This window comes from Macaca mulatta, chromosome 7, assembly GCF_049350105.2.
Source record: "Macaca mulatta isolate MMU2019108-1 chromosome 7, T2T-MMU8v2.0, whole genome shotgun sequence".
Classification (NCBI taxonomy): domain Eukaryota; kingdom Metazoa; phylum Chordata; class Mammalia; order Primates; family Cercopithecidae; genus Macaca; species Macaca mulatta.
In genome coordinates this window covers 55,951,758-55,963,331 of record NC_133412.1, presented here as the reverse complement: position 1 = coordinate 55,963,331, position 11,574 = coordinate 55,951,758, and the positions used below count along the sequence as shown (strand labels likewise).

At 58.1% G+C, this 11,574-nt stretch overlaps 1 protein-coding gene across 10 annotated transcripts in view; it reads left to right on the top strand.

Moving 5' to 3' along the window:
- Nucleotides 1–1,536: 1,536 nt before the first annotated feature.
- The window catches only part of LINGO1 (leucine rich repeat and Ig domain containing 1), a 205,899-nt gene continuing 195,861 nt past the window's right edge, over nucleotides 1,537–11,574 (top strand). For 3 of the 10 annotated variants that reach the window (XM_077940041.1, XM_077940044.1, XM_002804890.4), the window contains exon 1: nucleotides 2,992–3,148. The gene's annotated coding sequence lies outside the window, so the exon portion shown is untranslated. Of the gene's footprint in view, nucleotides 1,594–2,107; nucleotides 2,181–2,263; nucleotides 3,149–3,289; nucleotides 4,476–4,571; nucleotides 5,243–9,725; nucleotides 9,872–9,969; nucleotides 10,100–11,574 lie in introns of those variants that run through there. The other 7 variants (XM_015142810.3, XM_015142808.3, XM_077940035.1 and 4 more) reach the window with 6 other exon arrangements.

The following is an 11,574-nucleotide window of genomic DNA, read 5'->3' as shown; positions in this document are numbered from 1 at the left end:
CTTGCTGGGGACAATAAATGACATAGACTTAGGCTCATCATCCCTGTGGTGCCTACCAGCTTGCTCCCATACTTCGGGAGGGAGCTAAGGCTCAGAGAAAGTATGCCACCTATTTGAGTTTGCATAGCTGGGCATAAACTCCCAAGCACGGACACAAAGGCTGTGTGGCTCCCAAGACAGCAGAAGTAAGCGGGAGAACTGGATGGTGGGGAATGGATGGGGATGCAGGCTGAAATCGCTGCTCTGCATGGATGTCAGAGACTCTGGGGAAAGGCTGTTTGTCTGTGTATGGCTTCCCTAGGGCTCACCTGGAAGCCCTGGGAAGACTCCTCAGGAGGCGTGCTGAGCCAGAGCAGGCAACAGCCATGAGCTCATCTCCCTTGAGACCCCCAGGAAGTCTGGTAGGGAGGCAAAAGGAAAATGGCCAGGGAAGGAGGGAGAGGGGAGACAATTGGGACTTTGGGATGGGCCACAAAGCCAAGCTCAGGCACAGGGAAGAAAAGGCCATTTGCCACATGCCCGCTGTGTGCTGAGCCATTTCTGAGCATCGTCCCTCGTGGATTCTTTGCCAGTCACGTTACTGGCAACATATTTTTTCCCCATTGTACCGAGGAGGACACTGGGGCTGGAACTGACACTGGATCTGCCTGATACCAAAGTCTGGGGTCTTCACAGGGCACCTTCTTGATGGGTGGGTACAGGAGCCTGGCCCCTCCTGGACTCACATCACAGCCACAGTGCAGCCTGGGCTTCTCCTACTTCCAGCTCCGGTCAGCAGGGGGAGGCTGTGCTGCATCTGGCTGTGGATAAGGGTGCAGAGGTTGGGTCTGGGCTTAGAGGGGATAAACAGAAGAGGAGGTGGCCCTCTGGCAAAAGCTGCTGAGTTTGGGAAGCCCTTAGCCACACCTCTGTGATGGCTGAAAGGTGGGGGTGGGGGCTGCTGCCTAGATTTGCCAAGCGGCCGCTCTGCTGCTGCCCCAGAACAAAGTCGAAACTCCTCAAATCAAGGATTTATAGCTTCTCTTCCCTCCGAAACACCCATCACTCCTTTTCCCACTTCCAGGTCTTTGCACGTGCTCTTCTCTTGGCATGGGATCCCCTTTCTGTTCCTTTCTGCCTGGCCAATTCTTACTCATCCTTCACTACCTGGCTTCAATGTCACCTCCTCCAGGACCTCCTCCACCCCCCACGGCTCTATCACACTTTCCTTATTCTTGTTTTCTGAAGGTAGGAATGTGTCTAAATCATCTGTGTGTCTCCAGGACCTAGCACAGGATGGGACACACGGAACTTCCTGAACAATGGGCAAAATGCATCCCTCTGCAGGGTTGGGGAGCAAGGGACAGTCTGGGGTAGGAGTAAGGGTGGGGAGGGGGCCCTGAAGACGAAATGCTCATGTGCCAGACTTGTCCAGGATCAGGCTGACCAGCAGCCTAGGGGTGCACTTTACTTCCCAGGGGTGTCATGAGGGTCCAAGGAGATCTTGGATGTGAGAGAGCTCTACAAACGGTAGGTCCCAGTACCAATTCAACTTTGCCTCGTTCCCTGGTTCCTCTGATGAGGCAGATCGAAGGAGGAGGCCGACCCGGCCTGGTGAGTGTCCGGGGAGGCAAGGATTGCAGTCTCAGCGGTGGCCTTAGCTCTCACGGGCAAGAAGGCGGTGGGACTCTGGGGGCTGGGGGCCTACCTTGGGACTCCCGATCTAATACCATATCAGAGATGGGCATGGGCTCAGAGATGATGGAAGTCATGCCCTTCCAAAGGGGGTAAATTGAGGTGCAAAGAGGGGTCGGCATTTGCCCAAGGTGACACAGCAGGAGCAGGACGCCAACCCTTGAGCCCTGTCCTCCCAGTATGACAGGTGCCTTCCCCTGGAGTTCAGACTAGGACGGCAGCTTCCCTGATCCCCCTCCCCAGCCCCGCAGTCCAGGGCGCTCAGCCTAAACCGCCGCACACCCACTGTCGGCCCAGAGGCTTGGCCGCTGAGCGCCCCCTGGATAGCGTGGTCCCGGCAGCTCCCGACCGTCCTTCTCCTTGACTCACCTCCAGCCCCGAGGGCCGGGCTCCACGGCGGCGGACAGGGCGTCGCCCGCACGGCCCCTGCTGCGCCACCGCCCCGGACTGTTCCCGCGCGGCGATGCCCCCTCCCCGGCGCCCCCGGGTGGGGCCGGTCGAGCCGAGTGCGCTATCCCTTTAAGTCCGGGTGAGATGAGAGCTGTCAGCGGCAGCCGAGGCTAGCGCGGGACGTCGCCACCCTAGCGCCAGGCCAGAGCTAGCAGCCGCGGAGCCGCAGAGAGCGGAGGGGGCGGCGGGGCCGGGCGCGGCGGGTCCCCTCGCCACCCACTGCGCGCTCGAACCCTGGGCCCCACGAGCGGCGGGCGGCACCCGCTGTAATGCGGAGAATGTGAGAGGCAGCACAGGGCGGTGGGGAGGAGGGGGTGCGGGAGAGGGCGGCGGCGAGACAGACGGAGAGCAGCGGGGAGAACGAGGACCGGGCTGGGCCGGTGGGAGAAGGCAGGGAGGCGCCGGAGAGGCCGGGCTGGAAGAGGGGGAGAGAAGGACGGCGGCGCAGTGGAGGGGGCCGGCGCTTAGTGCGGGGAGCCCGAGTCGGCACCTGGGCCCGGGTTCGGGCTGGGAGCGCGGCCGCGGCCCGGCTAGGCAGGGTGCGGGAGCCGGGCCGCCCGCCGGGTCCCCACGGGGAGCAGCGGGGCACCTGAGGCCGGCGGGTCCAGGAGGGGCCCAGGGTGGCGCTCCGAAAGCTCCGGCCGGCGTGGCAGGGGATCTTTGTGAGCGCCCCAGGAGGGCGAGTCGGGAGTGCGGAGCCGGGTGTGTGCGCCCGGGTGTGCGCGTGTGTGAGCGCTGGGCAGTGGGGGCGCGCGGTAGGGATTCTGCGGGCATCGCGGCGTGGCGAGGAGGCAGGAGCGGGGCGCGCAGGGGAGCCGGGACCCTCCCGTGCACACGCACAAGCACACGCTGCGCGTTCTCACGCGCACATACACGCCCTCCCTGCCGCGCTCGCCGCCGCGGCCACCATCTCGGAGCCGAGCCCTGCGGAGCGGGAACCGAAGCCGGAGCGGGGACCGGAGGCAGCCGAGCAGGGGGATGCCGACCCGGAGCGGAGCCACGCGCGGACTGCGCGCCCAAGACGGTGAGTGTGGCCGGGCCGGGACGCTGCGGCGGGGCCAGGGCCGCAGGGGCGCAGGCGAGGGAGCCGGTGTGTCTGCCCGCAGGCGGCGCGGTGTGCGCGGCCTCTGATTGGGCGGGAGCCTCGGGGGCAGCGGCGGGGGTGGGGTGCTGGGTGCGCGTCCGTGGGGGGCGTGCACGCTCGGGGCTGGGAAGGGGCGCGCTCGGCACCCCAGGCCGTGACCGCGCTCCCACCCGCCGCGCGGCCTCTTCTCACCCTCACCTGCAGCTGCAGCCTCGGCGACTTGCAGCAACTTTGTGGAGCCCCTGGGGCGCGGCGGGCCGGGAGGGGTGGGGACGGAGGCGCTTTCAGGGTGCAACTCCGGCCTTTCTTTCCAGAGAAGAGAACGCTAGGGGAGCAGGGCGGGGGCGCGGGCCGGGCCGCCTGGCGGGCGGAGGGGTGCGTCTCTACCTCCCCAGTCGCGCAGCCGCCTGCTCTCTGGGGCACCCACCCAGCCCGGCGGCGCCGTGCTGGAGCCGCTCGGGGCGCCGGACTCAGATGACCCCACCAGGGTCAGGCGGGACCGCTCGGCTACAGCTCCCAGGCCCGGGGCCCCGGAGGTTGTCTTTGCAGGCAGGCGGAAGACACCGAGGTTGAGTTGGGGGAATGTGGAGACGTGCCCGGGCGTGTATGTGTGTGTCCCCGCGCCTTCTGCTCCTCAGGACCAAGGCTGGAAGAAGGGAACTCGCTGCAAGGCGCGCCCCACCAGACCTGGACCCTTAGGAGCTCCCAAAAGGCTAGGGATGGGAGGGGGCATCTCCAGGTCTGCCGGCCTGGTGCCCCATCCCTGCTTGGAGCCATGCCCCCGCGTGCCTCACTCTACATTGAGGTTGTGGCTGTGCTTTGTACCCTCTCCCCTTGTGAGTCTCCTCCCACACTCTGGACCTGTGCTGGCTGCCTGAGGGAACCTTCCCACACCCCTAACTGCCAACCCAGTCGGTCCCTGGAAGATGGGATGGAAAGCTGTGGTCCAAGATGGTGCCCCTCTGGAGTGAGAGGCCCAAGGAAGGGTCTGGGGTCAGGACTCCTATAGGCTCCTCATCCTCCTTGTTTCCAGGGCACGTTTTTCCTCCTCCAGGAAGCCTTCTCTGGTTGCTCCTGAGTCCTTCCATCTTGGACTTCCCTGGGGTTGTAACTGCCGGGATCCCAAGCAGCCCCCATCCATATGCCTTATTTCCTGCCACTCACCGTGTGAACCTGTGTGGTTAGAAGTCTTGATCTCAGCCAGGATGCTGCGTGGAGGGGTGTGGTGACTGGACCAGTCAGTATCTACCTGGGTCTCTGGAGTATGGTAATGTCTATGGTAATATCAGCTTTCAGGCTTAAACCTTCCTTCCGCCTCCATTATCCTTCTGGAATCTCTCAGCTACTTTGTGGAATGCAGGACTGCTGGGCAAGGTTCTTATCCATTTCACAGAGGAGGATTTTGTGGCAGAGATAGAGGTAGTCTTCTAAGTCTCAGGACAGCCCTTTTCCACTGCAAGGGTATCCACTGACCATGGTCTTTGGTGAGGCATGGAGGGCACCCAGGCCTTCTTTATTGACCTGGCAGCCAGGCTCCTGCTGCGTGTGACATGTTTACCTGGCCAGTGGCTGTTCTCAGCCGGAGGCAGTTGAGCAAAAGCTCCTGACCTGTGGGAGCTTTTGACCCTAGCCTGGTTAAATATGTGCTTCCTGGATTTGGGGCCAGATGCTGTCTGAGCTTCAGCTCCTGTCATCCTCTGCACAGCTCTGGGAGTTCACTGCCATCCTGGGGATCCGAATCACTCCCCACCCAGCCTGGCACTCTATGCTGGGTCCTGGCATTGTCCTTCTGTTTCGGCCCCAGAAGCCTTCCTACCCTCTCCATCCTAGAGCCCCTTTGTGGGCCAAAGATGCCCCGTGGAGATCTAAATGTGCACTGGGGGAATTGGAGGGGATTCTGGTGGCTATTGTGGCCACTTCCTCCCCAGGTGGGCCACCTGAAGAACAGGAAGTCAGAGCTGTCAGCCCCGGACAGGCTTCTGTGACTTGCCTCAGTCCTGCTGGCAGCCTGGAGTCATCCCCAGGGCCTTCAGGGTAAGAGCTGTTGCCTGGGAGTTACCACTGGGGGTGGGGCTCAGCCTGCTGGATCCTGGCGGTGACCTCCTCAGCCCCTGCTGGCTTCTCCCTGCCGGGAAGACTCTCTGCCTCTCCCCACTCCTCCCTTGCTGGGTCTGGCTGATAATGGCCTTTTTTGCCATTGTTTTTTTCTTCTCTCTTTCTCTGTCAGCTCCTCTTCTTCTTCCCCTGTGGCTCCCTAAGCGCCAGACTTTTGCCTCCCGAGTGTTGACCAAAGCTCTGGTTGACATCCAGATGGCTGGAGCATGGCAAGACGCCTAGCTTTGTTCCACCCCTATCATCCGTGCCTGCTTGAACCCCTTCCCCGATTCTTCTGGTATCTCCACCCCAACCCCAACCAACTCCAGCTAAATGAACCCTTCATTTGGGGTCCCACGCCATGGTGAGGGGGAGACCAGGGGCAGTTCTTTGGTCCCTGGTCTGTTCTACCAGGGGTGAAAATTCCAGCCAGGGGCTCCCAGCCCCTACTGGCTGCCCCCTTTAGGAAAACAGCCACTTCCCCACCCCAACCTCCTGACTGGGAGGGAGCAGTGCCCAGTGTGACCCCCTTAATTTCCCTCCCTAGGCAAGACCTGACCCTGCCATATTTGGGTTTTAAATTGTAAAAGTATTCTAACAATTCCAGTGATAAGAATGTATTGAGTGGGCTGGGCCGTGGGGTGACTCAAGGGGGGAAGACTGCCCCTGACCTCTCAGGCATACCTTTGTGGTCCTGAGAGCCACCCTGACCAGTCTCAGAGTTTTCTCCGTGGGCTTCTGGGGCCCACATCCCTGTTGCCAAGAACCACACCTTGGCTCTTACTCTCCATGGCCTGGAATCCTACCCTTGAGCCTCACTTCACCTTTGGAGGCATCTTCTGGCTTGAGACCTGGACTGAGTGCTGGGGAAACCAGTGAGGAGCCTAGGCCCCTCCCCGGATGGGCTCAAAGGGGAAACCGATTTGAACCCATACCTCTGAGTATGAGTGAAGCCAGCTGGGTGACCGAGAGGCTCAGTGGGGGAGTGGCAAGGGGCTGTTTCAGAAGGAGGGGACTGGCGGGGCCTTGACCTGCTGAGATTTTCCAGCACTTTGTTGATGCTTAGTAAATATTTGTTGACTAAATGAGTGAATGGCTAATGTGAACGTGAGTGGGGGCTTGCTAGGAAGATGGCACAGCACTGGCAAAGGCATGGAGGTAGGAAGCGCTGGGCAAGGGTAGAACGTGTTTGCAGTGGAGTACTCATGGGAACATGGAGAAAGTTGGCACCTGACAGAAGAGGATCCTCAGTGCCCATCTGAGGAGTGTGGGCTGATTCTGAATTCAGGGCTTGCAGGGTTGAAGTTCTGGAGGGACACAATTAGATTTGCAATATAAACCACTTCTCTGGTGGTCGTGGGAGGGGTTGTCCGGGAGCTAGGAAGACCTGGGTGGGGTGATCTAGGTTGTCAGAGTTGGGCGAGGGCTCAGGATTCACCAGTCCCACCACCTGGGCATACAGAGGTGGCAAGTGTCTTGAAGTCATAGATGCAGCCTCCAGTACTGGCCCTGCCACTGTGTGCACTTCAGTAAGCCCCTGAGGCCCATGGGTCTGCCTCAGTTTCTGCGTCTGTAAAGTGGACATGTTTGTTTGTCTCCATGGATAACTGGTGTGAGTTTGAGTGGGAGTTTGTAACCTCGGAGGAGGGCTACAAAGGAAAAGGGGTGGAGGGCTGTTCGGCATTGCTATTTGATAGAGGAAGAGCTTGAGACCTAGAGCGGGGCAGTGACCAGCACAAGGTCACTAAGCAAGTTGGGAGCGGGCACTGCAGTCTCGGGTTTTTCTGGCTGTGCCTGTGCTTGCTGGGCAGGGGTGGGTGGGGTGGCCGGGGCCTCGGGGCCTCTGCAGAGGACGTCCTTAGGCAGTTGTTTCAGCACTCCAGCTGTCAGAGAGCATATGGGGCCATATGGCCACATCAGGGGAGGTGCCAGCCGCTGGAGGAGGGATAGCAGCTGCCACCATGGCCGTCTGGATCTATGTGGGCACTGCCAGCCACCAGGGTCAGGGCAAGAGGGGCCAAAATGGAACTTCGGTGTCCAGGATGGTTTGGACATGGAGGCTGGGCCTTGGCAGGTGGCCCAGTTCCAGCACCCGTCCGCCAGGGCAGCCAGATAGGCAGCTCCATGCCCAGGACTGATCCAGTTAGCTCAAGGCCAGCTGTGCCAGCCACCCTCCTCATGTGCCCCTCCCAGCTCTCATGGCCTTACCATGGGGTGGCACCGTGCCTCTGGTGTTAGTGTCACTAGCCTCAGTGGAGTGTGTGTGTATGTGACATGTCCCCACATCCTGAGCTCTGATTCTGAAGCTCTGAGACTTTGGGGTGTGGAGTGGCTCCTCAAATCAGCCTGGTGGATCCAGAGGGCCTGGGCTTGGATGCCAGATGAAAGTGGGTTGGAATCTTGGCTCAGCTGCTTCAGGCTGGGTGAGCTTGGACAAGTCACTTGACTTTACTGAGCCTCACTTTCCTCATGGGTGTCATGTGGGGATGATGTCTACCATAGCCCACTTGGAAGTGACGCATGTAAAGCAGCCCCTGCCAACGGCATTGTAGGATCTCAGTAAATATTGGCTGATGTTTTGCCTTCTGCAGGAAAGGGAAGTGAGTCAGGTTGGAGTTTCAATGTTCAGGTAGAAGTAAAGAGGAGCCCTATTATTATTATTTTCCAAGGTAAAATCTGCCTTGTAGTTTTGTGTTTTTATACTCCTTCTTTTGTTTAGTCCTCATGGTAGTTCTAATAAAGTAGGCGGACAGCATTGTTCCATTTCACAGATGAGAAAACTGAGGCCATGGTGGGAAGTGAGTCTCCAGAAGCCACATAGTGAGTGAGGCTTGACCCAGTCTCTAGACTCCTGGTCCAGTGTTCTTGCTCCACAGTGAGGCTTCCCAAACTTCTGGGGTGGAGGCTGGGGGAGGAGTGGCTTTGTCTTCTGTCTAGACCAGCTTGAGGGTTCTAGAGACTCCCTTCTTGGCTCTGTTTCCATTATAGGTGCAAGGACAGGCTGTCATGATGACTGTTAGCCAGTCTCAGCTGGGGCTGGAATGAGGGATGCTCAATGAGGCAGCATCTGCTGTATTTCTCCTTCTGCCCCAGCACAGGGAGGGGCTGAGATTAGGGGGCTTCCTAGGGGGAGGCAGGAGAGCCCAGGGACGAGTGAGGGGTAGCCCTTCACCTCCCAGGCAACCCTGGCCATGCCAAGGCCTGAGCCTTATGGGGCAGGGTGGGGAGGGCGCTGGGCCTTGGTCCTTTCTGGTGTATCACCTTGGACAGATCACTGTCCCTCTTTGAGCTTCGGCTTTCCCCTTTGGACACTGGACAGAATGATCTCCCTGCCTGCCTTACAAGGCTATTTTTGAGGCTCTAATATGTATTTTTCTACATGGCAGGGCATTATAAAAACATGCTATTTCACGGCTGTAATTCCAGGACTCACCTGTCCTACAATTTGATGATCTATGATCATTCAATGAATCACTATTTGGGCACCTCCTCTGGGCCTGGCTGTGCTGGGTACTATGGGGACAGAGATGAGTAAGACCAGCTTCTGCCCTCTTGGGGCATGTAACCTGGTGGAAACCATAGACAGACCTTCCCAAGCCCAGGCTGGCTGTCACACTCTTACCCAACACCCTTCCAGTACTCTCTGTTACCTCCAGGCTAGTGTCCCGACTCCTCGGCACCTTGTACAACCTTATGTCCCAGCCCAGCCCTCTCCCTCACACCTCTCTGTGTCCCCAGGCTCCAGCCAATTAGGCCTGCTGTCGCTTTCCTCCTCCGTGGTCCTTCCACCTAAGAGTTCTCCCCCATCTCTGTCCATGGAGATACCACCCACTTTTTAAGGCTCAGCCCAAATGCCACATTAAAAAACCAAAAAACAAAACAAAAAAACCCTTCTATTGGTCACCCCTCCTGGAAGCAGCCCATCCTTCCCCAGAACTCTGAGAGCAGTGTATCAGCTTTACATTTAGGAAACATTTATGATTTGCTGTGTACCCACTGTGTGCAAGGCCTGGGTGGCAGTTTGTTTCTTTTGACTTGGGAGCACCTTGGTGGCAGGGACTGGGCTTATCCATCTTGGGTTCCTTGGGCATGCCTGGGGGCCAACTAGGCTGATCGGGGGCCTGCAGTGCCTCCCTTGGGGCCTCTGTGGCCACTGCCACTTCCTCCCTGGGTGGTCCCTTGGGCCTGGGGATGTGGGCTGGGCCCAAAACATCTGTTTGAGAAGCTCCTGAGTTATGGGCTGCTTTGCTGCTGAGACACTCACCGTAGATACAGCCCTCCCTGTCCCTGATGGCTGTGCCAGGCTGGGGCGGGGCCACCCAGTCACTGGCCATACATAACTCTCCCCGATGAATTGCACGGCACTCAGCAATTAGCTATTGATCATTTGGGGTACTGATAACTCTCCATTATCGATCCACAGAGGCAAGCCTGGCCAGTGTTGGCGAGGGTCAGCTGGGCCTGGCTGGGAGACTGCAATCATGGCCATTTATTTCTGACCAGGAAGCTCGATAAACAGGAGCCAGAGAAAGAGACACAAGCCCCCCGTCTCCAACCCACGCCACCAGGGTAGGGATAGGGGGCTGGGGAGGAGGGGGAGTTGGAACAGCTGGGGAGCTTTGCGCATCTCCTCCACCCTCTGTTCTCCTTCCTTATTTTGCTTCCAGTCTCTTCTGGCCCTGGGCCTCAGCTTTCCCATCTGTTAAGTGGAGATTTCAGTCTCTTTGTCCAGTGACACTTTGCCTTTGAATGAGATGCCCGGGCAGTTACTGACTTGTCATCATTTTTGCTCCACAGGTAGGGACATTCTGAGGCTCCGGGAGGGTGGTGGCCACATGAGGATGGAATCAGTATCAGGACCCCCAGCCCCTGGCTGCTCTGCAGAGGACATGGGGAGCCTGGTGGGTGGGGGAGGTGTGGTCACAAGACAGCAGTCACCTCAATAAAGGGCAGCGTCTGGCTTCTGAATGTGTTAAGGCTTTTAAATGTGCAGCTAGGGCTCAGTGGAATTTGTGAAAAGCGATTTCTAGGGAAACAACATAAAGGAGATGGCGGGGGGAGGTTTAACCTACTTCAGAGACCCAGTTGCCTTTCAGGCTTACCAGGAGCACTAGGCATTGTGTGTGGGGCTTCTGCCTGGCTCACGTGACTGTGCTTTTTTTTTTAAATTATTTTATTAGGAACATTTTCAAACATACAAAAAAGTAGAGAGAATAGTAGAGGGAACTCCCGTATACCCCTCATCTAGATTTAACAATTGTTGACATTTTCCCACATTTTGCTTTACCTATTTTTTCCAGAGTACTTTAAATTATAGACATCAAGCCCTTTTACCCCTAAATATTTCAGCATCCATCTCTAAAAAATAAGATAAAATATTTCTGCCTAATCTTAAGTGGTCTCAATTTTGTTTTCATTTTATCCTTGGGAGATAAAGAATCTGATGGATGAGCAGACTGAGGCCTCTGAAGTGACTTGGCCTGTCCAAGGTCACATAGCAGAGAAGGGGAGGGTCCTCTGCAAAGGCCCTGAGGCCTCGGCCACCCTACCCACCCCTGTCCAGCAAGCCACAGGCACAGCCAGGAAAACCCCAGGCTGGAGTGCCTGCTCCCAACTTGCTTAGGTGGGATCTAGGAGGCAGGCTGAGGGTGTAGCCCGGGATTGGGCAGACACAGGAGAGGCAGGGGAGGGGAGAGGTGGTCTGGAGCTGGACCCCTCTGAACAGGTTCCCCTGGCTCAGACTGGAGATTCCACCTGGAAACAGGAAGTGACCCTCTTTTAGGTTAATTATCTCTCTTTCTTTTGTTTGCTGTGAGGATTAATCAGGAACTGCAGCGTCAGGAAAATCTAAAACAACTTCTTGTTTACTGTTTAATTTAGGAGAATGTTATCAGGCTCCGGCCATGCAGGGCCAGGGGAGCCTCTATTGGCACAAGCAGCTGGGCTGCCCCCACCGGCCTCCCTGTGGAAGCAACTGGGAAGGTGGTGGGAAGGCTGGCCTGGCAAGAGGAGTTGGGATCGGGTCTGGACAACTGTGGGAATTGGGGGTGTGTGTTGGGGGCTTGGGGCTGTGCCTGAGATCTGGGCTAGACCAAAGACTCTGTAACCTCGGAACAGAAATGGGAAGTGAAACTCGAGGGGGTGAGTTTCTGGGGTACCTGTGGACATCGGGGAGGGCCTCGGGCTGCCTGAGGCCATGTCGAGGAGCTCTCCTCTGTCCTCTGGCCTCCTGCCCGAGCCTGGACTCCTCCCTGGGAGGCTGCAGCAGGATG